Genomic DNA, 16873 nt, shown 5'->3' on the forward strand with positions numbered 1-16873 from the left:
AGGAATGTGACACAACAAGGTAGCACCCCCTTCCCAGAATCATGATGCACACATTGGTACCTGCCAAATTAAGCAAGCTGTATCACTTATACACAAATAGCCCCTAGCAATAGTGCAACTGATGGCTTTTCCCCTCTGCCCCTTATGTCTTATCAGGAGCCACAACACAAGTCACTAGCTAAGAGGATAAGGCAGTCCATCCTCTAGTCCTTAGCTATTTCAGTTGTAGAGAAATAAATAAAGCTATCACTTGGAAAATTTGGACATCAGCCTCATTTTTCTGGCAACTAACAGCCAAGAGCACGGTAAGTTTCTCCAGAAACAGTGCATCTCCCCCCTCCAGGAACCTCCTCACTGAAAGTGGGAAGCTAGCCTTGAAAACTCAAACCCACATACTGATCCTTCTCCATTCCCTCTGGGTAGAGCTCTCTTTTTTCCTCCTTCCCCTGGCAGGCTTCCTGCATCCAACAGCTGCAAAGATGAAGTTTTCTTCATCACTGCATTTCCATAATGGGGAAACCTGAACTGACTGACTTTCTGCCTGCCCCTCAGCTGTTAGGCACCAGAGCCCTGCCACCAACATGGCAATCCCACCCTGCAGCCTTGCAGGTATTTGCCACACCTGTTTTCATGAAAAGAGTTTCCCAGCAAAGCAAATGAAAATCTCTTGTTCTATTTTCCCTTGGAAGACTGAAGCCTCATCTGTTCCTGACTGATAATTTCTGAGGACATGGCCAGCAAGTTCCATAGATATGTGGAGAGCCATTATGGTGTAATTGTTAGACTGCTGATGCATATGAGGCCAACCCTCTCATAGGGATGCCTGCATTTGCTTACTCCAAAGAACACCTGCCTTGACTGTCAATAGTTTTTCAAACCATCAACCTAAGTAAAGCTAACAAAATCTACATTATTTTCACACAACACTCCATAAGTTAGACATATATCCTGTAAAAGGTCACAGCAGAAGAATATGTTCCAATAGTAAACATACAATATTAATACCCTACGGATTGCCAGTCCTCTATTCCAGAATGTCTTCAGTGACTACTGTAAACTGTTTGATACTAGAGGCTGCAGTGTTCCATAAGGAGAATGTTTGTAAAACTGACTCCTTGGTGAGTATATGAGCAAAACTGTTGAATACTCCATGTGCTAAAGAATTTTAGGAGTCACAAGGCACTGCGCTAGAAACATTTTGGAGCTACAGTACATGGAAGATCATCATGTACCAACATGATGTTATTTATAAGACAATCAAAAAACAGACCCTGGACAAAGGACTAGATCCAGTACAGAATATTGAGGACCGGCAATCCGTTGGATATTAATATTGTATCTTTACTGTTGGAACATGTTCTTCTACTATGATTTTTCCATGATGTATGTCCAGAGCTTGAATTCAGCAGGAGCTCCTGAACCTCCAGCCAGAGTCTGCATGTACTGGGGAGTTCTCTCCCTGCTGCACACAGATCCTGGGGCATATGCAAATGAAATATGCTACTGAGTTCCTGTACTTTTTTTCTATAAAACGATCCCTGGGAGACCCAGCTTTGAATTCCCACATGACCATGGGGGCCAAACTCAACTTCTTAGCCAAATTACAGGGTTGTTGTAAGGTTAAAATGGAGGAGAGAAGAACAATGTTGTAAGCTTCTTTGTGTTCCCATTGGGAAGAACACTGGAGTATAAATATCTAAAATCAAATATGTAAAGGAATCAATAAACCAAGCACATGGACATTCTCACTGGGTGCAGGATGCTTAGGAAGATGTGAACATCAAGTATTTCCCGTTTCCCTAAAGTACCCAGCATAAACAGGGCACTGCAATTTTTCATGAGCCCTCCACATGCAACTGCTGAAGTGACTTTGTGTTCAGTCATAACTCTCAGAGCTGTTCTGCTCAAGAGCGGTTCTTGGAGAGCTCTCTCAGCCCCACCTACCTAACAGGGTGTCTTTTGTGAGGAAGGAAAGGGAAAGGAAATTGTAAACTGCTCTGAGACTCCTTTGGGTAGTGAAGGGCAGGGTATAAATTCAATCTCCTCCTCCTCCTCCTCTCTGACTCTTTACGACCCGACTGATTAGTCCTTTACCATGGATACCAAAAGCCTAGGCAACCCTTCCCTTTAGATTAGACTAATTTACTCCTTTCCCATATGCTATTCTGGCTTCTTGATTCACCCTTATAAAAGGATACCTGGCCAAGCCTTGTCTGCAGTCTTCAGTTTGTGAGCAGTGAGATCCCACTCAGATCACAGTAACTGCAAAACATTTATGAGACTAGAGTGTGGGAGTAGAACTGGATCAGGAAGCCAACCTGAAGGAAAGAAAAGGGGCTTATCACACAACTGCCAATGAGAAAATGGGAGAACTTTGCTCTTGGGGTATGATAAGACTGTGGAAAACCTCCCGGGTCATCCTGCCTCATCATCAACATGGGACATTCCTGAGAGCTACCCCATGCTCGACAAGCTGCCAGCTGAGTTGGCTTAGCAAAAGACTGCCTGTCCCCTACTTCTACATGACACATTTCTTGCTAGGATGAGCAGTCAAAGAATGCATAATATATGCAGAAATTAAAAGAAAACAAATTGAATGCTGGTGCATTTTTATATCCTACTTTTACACAGTAATTAAAGATGGGAGGCTGTAGCAAGCCAGCAATTAAATATGAATAAAACACTTTGAAACAGAACCTACATGCAAACCATTCAGCAGAAGCCCTTTGTGGTGATGGAGAGGGGAAAGGCATCATCTCAGAAGCAGCCGATGCCTAAGATGCAGCTGCTGACAGCAGTTCACACACACACCACTACCTCTTCCCCTCTCGCCCAGCCTCTTTTGCAATAACTATTACCAGCAACAAACTGGCACATTTGCAGCAATTAGATTCAAACGGAGTCTCAGCTGCCTCCAGTAATTCACAGGGAAGGCGCCTTTTATTTATTTATTTTATCCCTCTGGCGGCAAAATCAATTAAGTAGAACAACTGCATTTGAAAACGACTAGTTATGTGTTTTTTAATTACAGCCAATCCATGATTCAAACCTTTTGACATTCCTGCCTTCAGAGAGAGAGAGAGAGAAGAGAGAGGAGGCAGAAGAGAGAGGAGGCAGAGAGTGGGGGAACAATCCTTTTTCTCACTCAAGCAATGTTGGGTTTTCCACCATCAGGTTTTCTTCAGAGCAATAACTGATGCTGTGGGGAGCCAGATGGCTCAGGTGAATAGATAACACAGACACGGAGTTATTTTGGCTCTTCCCACCTTCAGGCTGTCACTGAAGTCCGTGTACCTGGGCTGAGCATGACAGTGGGTCTTCCATGTTTCTTGATCAGACCATATAGGAGCTGATCATATCTGATTCAGGATCTTGAGAATCTCAGCTTTCTTTCTTTCTTTCTTTCTTTTCTTTTTAAAGTAAGTTTCTAGCCCATACGGTTATTGACCTGATTTTGAAAACAGTTGCAAGTGACAAGGCCATGGAATGGCCCATGGCTTAGTGGTAGAGCATCTGCTTTGGATGCAGAAGATCCCAAATTCTTCAGCATCTCCGTAAAAAGCAAAATGTAGTAGATGAAGTGAAAGATCTCTGTTTGAGACCCTAGAGAGCTACCACTAGCTGCAGAGACAATACTGACTTCATGAACTAACAATATCATACAGCAACTTCATACAGAAGCATGGAATTCTGTCCTCTTGGTGCTTCTAGAACAGCAATGCATTCAACATTCTGGATTGGATCATCTTGTTCTGATGACTAGAACATCTGGTGAGGATTTATGGGGCTTGCTTTCAAGTTGCTTCATTCCTAGCTAGAAGCACACCCTCACAGAGTTGTGATCAGTGAGGTGAGCTCAATGCTTCAGGTTGTATCATACTTGGTCCACAGGGGTCTATACTGTCAGTCATGTTGTCCAATAGGTACCAGATTTCAGGGCTTTAGAGCTAAGTGGCATTAATGTACTAATGGCATTCCTTCACTATTTTATTTCTGTATCTCCTTCTCTAAGAAGTCCGAAGCTTCCATCAAAGTGCTGACCCAGCATTTGGGGATGGAGGTAAAAATAGGTTGAACAGGCTGAGTATGACTCCACACAACATGGAGGTCAAGCTGGTAGAAAGTGGATGTGCTGACAGGAAATTTTAGCTATGGTTGATGGATTGTTATTGGCCTATTTGAACAAGTTCTACTGGACCAATGTTGTGTCTGAAACAGATAGCAACTCACATATATACACACACCCCTTCATAAAAGATCCTACCACTTACATCCACACCAGCAAAACCCTCTCAGATTGAATACTGTAAAATGTGGTACATGGGGCTGCCACTGAAGACCATTCAGATGTATCAGCTATCACAAAATGCTGCTGCCTGGTTCCTACAGGATGTCAGAGGCATACACAATTGGTTTTGCAACAATTGTACTTGCTTTCAAGCTTAATTCAGTGTGCTCATGAAAATCTCTAAATCATTGATGGTCTAGGTATATACAATCTCTAAATCATTGATGGTCTAGGTATATACAATTGATGGTCTAGATGTTACTTCTTCACTTAAGACATGCATTGGTGTTATCAAAATTTGCAGTTTCTTATTTGATTGGGAGAAATTATCTTAGTTGGAGACAAGTAAGAGGGGGTAACTAATATCTCCACCAATGTATACCAGGATTTTCCCTTAGAGAACTCTCAAAACAAACCAGGCTGAAGTTCAACCAGAAAGGTGTTTTATTAAAAAGAAGATGAGGAGAGGACCCACACACAACAGGGTGTGTGATGTTTAGTGCTGAGAACACAGAGAGAGACTGATCTGATGGATGTGTACTCCAGATATAAGGCAAAATGCTACCTGAGGGCAGGCTGACATGCTGGCTCCCAAAACAATACCTTGATGGGCTTTTCGGGGGATAGAGAATTGTTTGTTCAATGTGAACTAAATGTTCCTTGATGACCCGTGAGTACAGGATGGGGAAAACTACCAGGTTGTAGGAACACAGGTGTTAAATGTTGCTAAATTGGGATAAATTGGCAAGGAAAAGCATGACCGGGTGTGGATGAAGTTAATCCAAGATGATGTAATCTTTGGGAGATCCATTGTTGTCCATTATGCATTTCTCTGTGAAGGGGAGGAGGGTCATTAGCAGATCAGCAGTTCTGGTTCACCTCTCAAAATATGTTCCCAGGCTTGTCTCCAGCCAGCATCCATTTTGTTTGTACCAGATCCATGGTGGTTTCACTCTTAGGTCAGGAAGAGCCCTGCACACATAATTCTGGGGTGATATTAAAGAAGGGTGTTTTTCTCTTTCTCTCAGTGCTAAACTGCCCTTCCGCAGGAAAAGGGGTCTAACTGCTAATACTGGGTGATCTGTTTTCAGCTCCATTGTTGTGTTGATATACAAAAACATAAGCAAACAACATGGTTTTCTTCAGTTGTGACCCAGGGATCCTGCATGAGCTTCACCTAAGCACAGGATTGCCAGCTCCCCCACTGGAGGGAGAAGTCCCCCACCACTGATCGGCTGGCCAGTGAAGGTCTTATCAGGAGACATTGCAGCATGATGTGGTCACTTCCTATGAATGCCAAAGGTGACATTTCCACATTACCAGGGTCTTCCTTTCTCTCCTGGTAAGTCCCTCCCCACCCCCTGGTGGTTGCCAGGAGAGACCTAGCAACTCCACTCTACCCTGGATGGCTTTAGAAGGTGTTATTTTGGAGCTGATCAGGTAATTTGTATATTTTGTGTTGCTATTTTTGAATGTTTTATAGTTACTGAATATGCTTTGATTAGCCCTGGACACCCCCCCAAGGTTGCCATTCCCCCAATGGGGGCAGGGTTTGCCCCACTTTCAGGGCCTCCAATCTGCTGCCAAGGAGCTGGCCAGTGGGAGAGCCCTACCCCCAAAGAGCTCCAGCATGCCAGATGTGCCTGCCATGATGATGTCACACAGACATGACATCATCAAGCTGGGCACATTGCTCTAGTGTTTGGATAAAAAATCCATGGTGACCATACAGTTTCCCCCCAAAACGATAGTGTCCTGGCATGATGATGTCACTTCTGGGTGATGTCATCAGGGTGCACACGCACAAAGCCTCCTGGAAAGAGGACTGGGGGCCCCCACTGACAGCTAGGCAAGACCAGGCAACCCTACTGCTCCTAAAATAAGCCTTCATCTACTTACAGGGGCGTGGGTAGGGGGGTGGCCTGGGGCAGCAAAAACCCCAGTGCCGCCCCTCCCAGTCCATGGGAAAAAAATTCTTCCATGGAATCGGTCCCTGCCAAAAAGGCTGGAAGCCACTGATTTTAAGGGATGGGGTGGAAGCAAGAAATTGATCTCTAATAAATGCATCTATTTGGGGCTTTATAGAAGATTAAAAGCACACTGAATTGTGCTTGGAGGACAACAAAGGCGACTTGCAGACAGAGAGGCAGCACAAAAAAGGAAACGGCTTTTGTACCTTTAAAGGCTATTCAGAAAGGGGATTTGGGAAATGCAGTTTGTCACAAAGAAGGGAGAAAAGTGGCAGTGGCTGCTGTTTCCTCAACAAGGATGCCAAGAAGGATGCAGAGCGGTTGAAGGGGGGGACGAAATTCCACCCTGGAGAGACCATGAGTCAGGCAAGCCATATAATTTGTTTTCATGGGATGCTTGGGTTGGATCTAGATGGCACGGAGGAGCCCAGAAAAAATATTTGATGGGGATCCATGCTGGCAGCTCTGTGACAAAGAGAATGGAAATCCTGTCTTCTTTTATTTCTGGACATCCAAGGTGCAGATGCCAGCAAGCCTGTGATGCGATGGATGCTTTGGGAAGGAGGAACAGTGCAGTGGTTCTCATTATGGCTGCATGAAGTGGGCGATCACACAAGGGAAGCAAAGTGTGCCTTCAAGTATAGGGATGTAGGGGGAGCCAAGCTTCTAATCAGCAGCAGTAGCAAATGCCAGTCAGTTCACCAGAGATAGGGCCCCCTATATACACACAGAGACAGGATGCTGCTACACTGTATTTGCAGGAAGATTCTGGGCAACTGCCAGATTACAGCCGAAATTATCCCTTGGTTCCAGCCAGGAGAGTATGCACCTGATGCACATGCGCACAAAGCTGAGCCAGGAAAGGAAAAGAGCTCGGGGAGAACAAGAGGATTGATGGACTCTCCAGCAATCAAAGAATGGTGGGGAAGGGGAGATGTATCAGACATGAGCAGGTGTGTGGCTGAGATAACGCTGTCGCATGATTAGCACTGGGCTGCAGGACCCCAGCAAATCACTTGCGCTCATTATAAAAATGTCTTTTCCCAGCAGTCTCCAGGGCACTGATTCCATAATGGGGACCGATGCTTTTCTCTCTGCCAACTGTTCTCAACTGTTGTTTTACCCAAACAGTCCTAGGAAAAAGAGAGAATTCACAATAACACAGAAGGTTGGTGGGGGAGCCTTTCTGCTATTCTCCTCTCCTTACACCCAGGGACAGCAACATGGTGGCCTATGGAAACTGAATTATACTCCCAGCACTTCCATTTAAAATGCTTGATACTTAGTCTGCATCCACACAGCAAGCATTCCGTTTCCCTGTCATTGCTACTTCAACTGCAGAAGGATTAGCATTAAGAGAGCATCCACGCAGAAGTTTAAGGAGCATGTTCCTTCATCACTCACCCTGCATTTTCCTCCATTGTCCCAGCTGAGAGCTTCCTTGTGCTTTTTAAAAATCAATCACTGGTAGATCACCATAACATGATCATGGTTTCTTGCCATGATTTACCAGTTCTCTGAATTCCCAGCTTTCATTTTAAAACAAAAACTGCCTAGTTCTTTTCATTCTAAAGATATAAAGAGAAATATCCCCACAACCCCTAACCCTAATAGCTCAGGAGATTTTTCATTACTTGAAAATCACTCTCATTTTTGCCATCCTCCTGTCTGTTAACTAGTTTCCTCAACACTTCCACATCCCTATCATCTCTCACTTTCATCTCACCATCCCTCCACTCTCTGTTCCTGTTTTGGCTTCCCAGTCTCTATCTTGTACTTGAAACTACCTCCTGGCTCACTGCTCCTGCTTCATAAAGAGAGGAGGCAATGCACAGGGGCAGAGTGGCATTAAGTAGTCTGAGTAAAAGAGAAGACAAAGACCAAGTGTTTACGAGTTGTCAGTCTCGCTTCACTTCCAGAGTACTGGTATTTCCAGGTATGTTTTTGGAGAGCCAAAGCCTGTTCAGTAAGCTACTCACAGGCAGATGTCAATTTACTAGTTGTTAATAACATATGAATTTGTGACCCCTGTTTTAAACTGTAAGCTCCTTAAGGCAGGGACATGTCCTCTTATATTCAGTACAGCACCATTCCACTTGATGGTGCTACATACATAACATGTAACAGCAACAGCTTGGCTTTAGAGGTACAGAAAACAGTAAGGTAGAGGGTTTTTTTAAAGCTTGTTCCTAGCCTCACATTTAGATAGTAACCAGGCCTTTCTTTGGCTCTAGGAGCCATTCCAAAAATGTTCCAGACTAATTTTTCAGCCTTCAGGGTTTTATATTTTAATGACCATGTATTCTAATTATGCTGCCCAGGGCTTTTTTTGTAGAAAAAGTCCAGCAGGGACTCATCTGCATATTAGGCCACACCCCGACATCACCATTGTTTCACACAGGGTTTTTGTAGAAAGAGTCCAGCAGGACATCATTTGCATGTTAAGTCACACACCCTGATGCCAAGCCAGCCGGAACTGCATTTCTGTGCGTTCCTGCTCAAAAAAAGCCCATGCTACCTAAAATCCTAATTCTAAATTCTTCATAGCTGGTTATAATTTATTCAAACTATGACAAGAATATTGTAGTATATAAATACGGTGGTAATCCAAACCTAACCTCTAACCCTAACCTAACTTCCCCCCAATTTCTCATTACTTCATTATTGCTTTTAAAAGCTACATTTAATGGAATAAAATTAGAGAAAGGACCCGGTTAACAAATGTTGCCATCTATCTCCACTGACGGTTGTAAAGTTAACATATAAACAAGAGATGCTTTGTACACATGCATATTTATATACTCTGATGTGAAATGACTGATAAACGTTATACTTTCAGTGAGAACTACTAAGAGAAATTGCAATAAAATCACTGCTAAAAATACTAGGCGCTACGATGAAAACTCTAGACACCACAGCAACCTGGCACCTGGGTTTTGTTGAGAGATGGGATAGTAAATGAATGCTCTCTTTCTCCCATCAATTTGTGCCTTTGCTACTCTAGGAGTTATTAAGACAGTAGAAGTTGAAAGATTAGATTTATCACAACAGATAGTGGATTATGAAGAATAATTCATCAAATGTCAGAACAGAACAGCCCACAATTTATAGAAGCCAGACTGAGTCTGTGAAATCTGATTGGACTTCTCCCTGTCTAATGAATGCCAAGCTTAATTGATGAGACCCTAACTTGGCTGTCAAAAGTGAATATTTATTAACTATTTTTAATAATAATATCTTAACATGTGTGCAATATAGTGCTTTTCATCCCAAGCAGAGGGGGGAAACCCCTCTCCCTTTCACCCTTCCCTTAATGCAGATGGATGACTTGGATCACCTATTGTTTGGCCTGGAGAAGCTCTTGGTCCATTTAACGCACAGCATGGCTAATGGTTATGGCAGACAGCTGCAAGATGGAGGGGGGTGGAAATTTCCTCATACCAGGCAAGTGCTTGAGAATCTTTTTTATTCGTTGTGACACAGACTGCCTTGTTAACTCAGGGCAGAATCGCACAAACATTTATGTGCTGAGGCAACCGTGAAGTAACTTTTTCAGACTGTGGTGAAAAATGCTTGTGATACCTTCTTCAGAGACATACTGAGACTTTCCCAAACCACTTCTGTAGTGCTATCCCATGCATCTGTGATGACTGTGAACCCTGTAGCCATGTGGGTGTGCCAATGGCATGGTTTTTTCCCACCTGATTATCAGCCAGCAGGAAGGCCAGCTGGGAAGCCCAGCACACAGGACTGTGTGGTATTCACTAACACATCACATCTGTAGGTAATGCCACTGGGAAGCAACATACACATAGCAGCTGATGAGCATATCTGAATGGCTCCGTTCAGACACAGTGCAAAACCATACTTCATAGAAGATGACAAAGGAGGAGGAGGAGACTGCATTTATACCCTGCCCTTCACTACCTGAAGGAGTCTCAGAGAGCCTTACAATCTCCTTTTCCTTTCCTTCCCCACAACAGACGGCCTGTGAGGTAGGTGGAGCTGAGAGTTCTGACAGAAACTGATGTGGAGAGGAACAGTTCTGCAAGAATTTGTGACTGACTTAAGGTCACATCAACAGACGCATGTGGAGCAGTGGGGAATCAAACCCAGTTCTCCCAAATCAGGGTCCGTGCACTTAACCACTACACCAAACTGACTCTGACTAGGAGCTGGCTGCATACAAGCAGTTGGATTAATGTCTATACTAATACAGGGCATTAGTCAATTCTGACTCTAGAGGAGTTATATTTTATACTTTCTGTTGTTCAAAGCTTATTGAATGCTTCTCTTCCCTCCCTCCTCCAATCTAATACTGCCTGCTTTATCAGATCTCAGAAGGTAAGAAGGGTCAGCCCTGGCTAGTATTTAGATGGACGAACTTCAAGGAATACCAGAGGTGTGACACAGAGACAGGCAATGGCAAGCCACCTCTGAAACATCTCTTGCCTTTAAAAGAAGTCTAGCTTACCACCCAATGGTGCATAACGCTAAAAGAACTAGAACCTCTCACTGCCAGACAGTCTTCGGATCTCCTGGCTATACCACACACACTGCCATACAATAATTATGAATGAATTCTCTGCCTGTAAGAAAATATGTCCTAACAGTCTCTATGCTATTGGAAGTCCCAAAGCTAGTTAATGCTTCTTGTAATCCCATTGTTGCTGCATAAATGGGACTGTTTTATTTCCCAGCTCTGCTAGCGATTTTAAGTATGGTTAGTTTGTGAAACCAGGAACTGGCTAAAGATGTGAAAGGCTAGGTGGAAAATGGGGAAAACCTGGGGTGGGACAGAATAACAAACACTTTTTCTAAGGCATTGTTTGGTAGGTTTTTAAAAAATCTAATTAGGGTGGTGCTGACTATATCAGCAGAGCAGACTTTGTCAAAGAAGGTATCATTCACTCTGGACTGGATCCAGCACAAGGACTGAAGATTTTCCCAGTTTCCCCTTCCCCCAGCAGCTCCAGGAAAGGTTACGATGCCTGATGCAGAATTACCAGCAGGAGACATCCTACCTTCTATTTGTTGTCCCTGCTGCCACTCAAGCTGGGCAACAGGGAAGATGGGGAAGAGTCCCCAAGCCAATATAATCACACTGGTGCAGCACTCTAGGACACCCCCACCCCCAAAAAATACCTCTCTACAGTCATACTATAAAGGTAAAGGTAAGGTAAAATTTTATTTGGATCCCGCCCTCCCCCACCGAAGCGGGCTCAGGGCGGCTAACATCAACATAAATATAACAGTACATTAATAAAACATTACATTAGTATACATTAAATTGGCCTTAAAACCAATTAATACATTAATTAAAACCATTATTAATCTAATTACATTGAATTAAGTCTAACCATGGTATTATCTTTGACGCTATCTGTCAGTTGGTATTGATGGCGGATATTTCATTATGCACTTGTAGTTCAGCTATTCATAAACGCCAGTTTAAAGAGGGTAGTCTTGCAGGCCCTGCGGAACTGATCGAGGTTCCGCAGGGCCCACACCTCCTCTGGGAGCTGATTCCAAAGGTGTGGGGCCGCGGAAGAAAAGGCCCGTGTGCGGGTGTTCTGGAGTTTAATTTCTTTTGGCCCAGGGGTAGTCAATCTGTTTTTTCCTATTGACCTCAGTGCTATAGAGTTTTGAGAGATTCTAGAGCATCATCCCAATACAGTGATGTCATTTCCAGGTTTACACTAAAAGTGACATTGCCTCCTCCCCCCCCCCCCCTCGCCAAATCAGATCTCAGAAACCAGATAAAGAGTCTCAGTAGTATTCTCAGCAGCCACAACAGAGGACTTCGTTGTCCTGTATAGCTCTTTATTCCTTCTTATGATGAGTAAAAACAGAGTAATCATGCAAAAAAGAAAAGAAAACGTATGAACAAATCTGCTTGATTTGTAAGACATACTGAACTCAATTTTCTAGATGTAGAATTGGAAGAGGGATCATTTTGCTAGAACAGAATACACCAGTCATGCTTTTCACTCAGCCAAAGTCTACTATATTTTGTAAACTAGCCATTATCCTGATTGGCCTTTTCTAAATTTCTGCAAAGTAATGTTTTGGAGAAAGTGTTTTTTATTCCATACCAGTATACTCTGGCTTATCGTCTGTGTTCAGGCAAACACACAGAACATTCGTTCATTTTCTTGATTAAGGCCAGATGCCTAATAAAAAGCAAAAACTAGCAATAAAAATCAGTAATCCTGAATTCATAACAATGCCCAAATATGAAAATATCACTAGGGAAGAGGTGGGAGATAAGAGCAGAATCTGTGCACAGCATAAAACTCTAAAAGGTGACTCAAAATTACAGGCAAGAAAACCATTCAGTCCATTGGGCTCCCAGGACATTCCATCCAATACTCCGGTTAACATCCCCCTATGTTCTTTTATATCAAGGTACATTTGTTTTAGCATCCATGAAGCCTGGAATTCAGCTAGTTATATACCTCTTCTCCTTTTCTCCTGTCAAGGAGGAAGCTGGGAACTGCTGTATTTTAAAAATATGATTACCACTGAATGTGAAAATACAAGATTAGGGGTAAACCATAAGCATAATTACACAGGACTGCCACCTACATTTAATGTTGTTGAAATGTATACTCTTGGGCTTAGCAGTTTAGCAAAAAGGCTGGGAAGCAACTTTTGAAAAAGCAGGTTTCTTTTCCAAGGACAAGTTTGTGCCAACATGCAGAAAAACACAAAGCAGCCAGTACAGCTAAAGGACCAGCATCACCTGAAGTTCCTTGCACCTGGACTGAGGAAGGAAGTGTCAGAGGTTCACTGTCTGAACCCTGCTGAGCTACCATGTGGATCTGCCTTTAGGTCTGAAATGATGGAAGAAGATAATGTCTTTGTTCAGAATACAGCTGCCAGTTAGCTTCCACCCCCAAAACACCAGACTGGCCAGCCCTTTATGTTTCATTGAAATTTAAAAAAATCAAACTCTGAGACAAAATATATGCGGGCACAGTTTTATTTTGAGGACCAAAGTAGATACAACTTTTCTAATTATGTACCTGCTGTATCAATGGACAAAACGGGTGAGGTCTAATTTTAACGTCAAAATTGGTATGAGGATGTGAGCAAAACTCTGCCTGTTTCCCTCCTTTACCAGTCTAGTCCATTCACATGGTCTTTGTGGTCATGTACAGAAATGCTTTTTAAAAAATTGTGAGCCTCTGAGCAACTCCCTACTGCCAATATATTGTTGTGTGTGTGATCATTTCTGATTATCGTGAATGAGCCTACCACCAAACAACTAAGTGGTCCAGGCTCTAAACAATATAACAATAATAACAAACTATCCTTGACAGTTTAAGATCTCTCTTCTGCATTTGGGAGTGTTAATACTTCAGTTTCAGAAAGCAGTACACTTCGGCTAGTGATTGACAATGAAGAAACAGGATGGGGCTTGTTTTGCCCTTTGAGTTTAGAAAGGGGCAGGTGGAAAACAGTTTCTGAGCAGGAGTTTAGCTGGGCTGACAGCACACTGGGAATCCGCAGGGGGTTATGCCATTAATGTAAGATTCCAAGGCAGCACCAGTGCTTGTGCTGTCTGATTTAAAGAGTCCACTCTGCTGGTGTATTTGTAAATAAAGCAAATATTACAAACCCATCATAACTCTCCTGTGCCTCCCAAATACTGTTTTGGGAAATGGGGAGCACATTATTAAAGGGAGGGTTAGAATTCATTCCATTCCTGCTCGAACTCAGCTATTCAGAGGCTGAGGCCTATTGCAGTGCTCAGGTTAGGCCCATTTGTTGCTTGTTTGATGATAATTCCAATTCAGACGGAATAACCCTTCTTACAACAAGGATCGTCTTCCCTGCTTTTTTTTTAAATTTTATTCAACACCACAGAAAGACGAACATAAAATAAAATTTTATACATACAAATTGTGCAGCACAATTTTAACAGAAAGGAAGAAGGCATTTTCATCCACCAATCTTGGTACCCAGCTCTGCAAAACACCCTACAGACTATAAATTACAGTCTCAGAACAACCAGCAAATTCCACAGAACAATCAGCACAGTCAACAACCATCTTCCTTATCTTCAAACCCCTTCCAACCCTCCCAGCAATTAACACAGAACAATGGTCTCATTCAACAGCCAGTTTCCTTATCACTAGCCTTCCAGGAAGCCCCACCAAACAATGGGCACATCCACAAACCAATTGCCCTTTCACCACACCCCCTCCAGCCTACAAATAGCAGCTCTCCAGCAGCCCTGGCCCCACTCAATGCACAGCAGCCAAGAATGTCAGAGTGCCTGCTCCAGCTGCAACGCCACTGAGGATGTTCTCCGCAGCTGAGAACGAAACGTCTGGAAGGAAAACTTTCTCCAGTAGAACACGGCACTTGATCCCGAAAGACTCTACAAACCCTAATAGCAATTTAGTTTCTTTCTCAGTTCAACCATCGACAAAATTGAGCTCCCAACGATTAATTGAAACAAGAATTTTATTGAGTTTCTGCTCCAAAAACCGTAAGAGTCCTGCTTTGCCGCTGGAACAAACTAGGGTTGCCTCAAAAAGGTTGCAATTAAAGAGATAGGAGGGGCCAATCTCTTGCGATTATTATCCCATATACTCACTATTGCTTTCAAAAAGGGGCTCTGTAACAGCCAGCTTGGTCTGGATGACCTTTCCAGCCACATATATTTATGGTATTTCAGTGGAGTTAAATGTTGTTCTTCTATTATCACCCAGTCAAGAGTATCTTTAGCATAAACTGCTTTTAAAAAGCCTGAAAGTACCGTAGCTGAATAAAATAAATATAAATTTGGGTAGGCTAGGCCACCACAGTTGGAATGACAGCAGAGTTGAGAAAGCAACCCTTGGTTTTTTATAGCTCCATACAAAATGATTAGTAGGGTTTGCCACCTGCTAATCATACTATGATCTTCCCTGCTTTAATCTGCACCACCTATACTTCTCTACCCTCCACCCTAAAAAAAAAGCTACTTTGGTTTCTACTGCATTAAAATTTTGTTTTAAAACTCTACAGTAATCAATGGCCTTTCCATAGAAATGAGAAAGAGGTCAGGGCAGCTCTTCTCAGATGGGGAAGGAAGCAATGAAGTGCCTCCACTGCAACACCTAGTGGCCCAGGCCAATGAGTATGAAAGCAATCCAGAGCCCAACATCTTACTACAAAGCCAAGGAGTACATACTCTTCCAAATATTACATATATACATGTGCTTGGGACCAATGTTTTAACCAAAGTAGAGGCACCGTCATATCTGATGTGATCTTATTCCCTGCTCCTGCTTAATTTGCTCTTCTGTCTGAAGCTGTCTCCTGCCTAGACTGAACAATGCTCATTAAAATCCACTGTCTCTTCTTTTTTTCATTCTCTCTTTGGAGAAATATTATCTTGTACACTTCTTCCGCTACCCTGCCTGTCAGGATGGAGTTGTGCCTGTCAATCTCAGAGATGGACTGAAAGTGTGGCTCTGAGAAATGTGTAGGTTCCTCAGCAACAGTAGCAATTAAAATAAATGTTCTTTTAAAAACAGATAGGCTGAATTCAGACACTGCATGCCACAGTGGTTAAGCAAAAATGTGCACAAACCACATTTCTTGCACCCATACTTCAGATCTCCACTGTAGAATGTGGTTAAACACTAACTACAATTACCTTGGCCTTACAAATGCAGACACACAGGTCATCCAGAACAAAATTTAAGTCCAGTAGCACCTGAGAGACCAACAAACTTCATGAGTCAACACTCAGTTCATCAATTATCCCCCCCCCCATCATGTGGGAGGGAGGTTAACAAAGAAGAGCTGGAGGGAGTCAGGATGCCAACATACGATGTAAAATGTAACGATTAGAGCAAGGAGATATGCATAGAGCTGGAAATGCAGGAAATTAGTATCTCTAATGGGATAAGAATCCTATGACACTATTTAGCATTCCCCCCCACCTCCCCGAAAGTCCATTCTCCTGAGCTTGTTAATGAATTCTAGTTCTTTCTTGCCCTTTGAAACTTCTCTGTGGTAGAACTGACACTCTTAGGTCAGAAAATGGAATGTTTCAGGAAGATTATAATGTTCTCCCGCTGCTTTCTGAATATTGTGGTTTTTAATGTCACATGTCTATTCTTTATAACACACACATTCTTTTTCATAGGGGCTGGCCTGTTACCCAACACAGAAGGACACGGTTGACACCAGATGGCATACATAACATTGGACACTAACCAGCAACAGGGATGCCAGCCTCCAGGTGGGACCTGAAGATCCCCTGGAATTACACCTCATCTCCAGACTACACAGATCAATTCCATTTGAGAAAATGGATGCTTTGGAGGGTGGACCCTATGACATTGCACCCCACTGAGGTCCTTGTACTCCCCATTCCCCACTGGTGACCAGGAGGAACCCAGCAACCCTAATCTTCTGTGGTGTGGTTGATGTTCCCAGGTCAGGAGATTGTGTTGTAAACATAAATCTGAGGACAAAATTAGCATCTCAGTTTATTACAGGCCCTGGTCCCAGATTTCACCCTGTCTCCCACACTTACCGTGATTCTGAAATGGAGTTTAACCAGACTTATAATTTCACTTAGTGGGGAGAAACCAGTTCCACTTGACCC

The 16873-nt window shown here is 43.1% G+C and overlaps 1 protein-coding gene across 4 annotated transcripts in view; it reads right to left on the reverse strand.

The window, feature by feature from the left end:
- ADCK1 (aarF domain containing kinase 1) overlaps positions 1–16873 on the reverse strand; it is a 152985-nt gene that overhangs the window by 50260 nt on the left and 85852 nt on the right. The window lies entirely within an intron of this gene.

This window comes from Heteronotia binoei, chromosome 21 (assembly GCF_032191835.1).
Source record: "Heteronotia binoei isolate CCM8104 ecotype False Entrance Well chromosome 21, APGP_CSIRO_Hbin_v1, whole genome shotgun sequence".
NCBI lineage: Eukaryota > Metazoa > Chordata > Lepidosauria > Squamata > Gekkonidae > Heteronotia > Heteronotia binoei.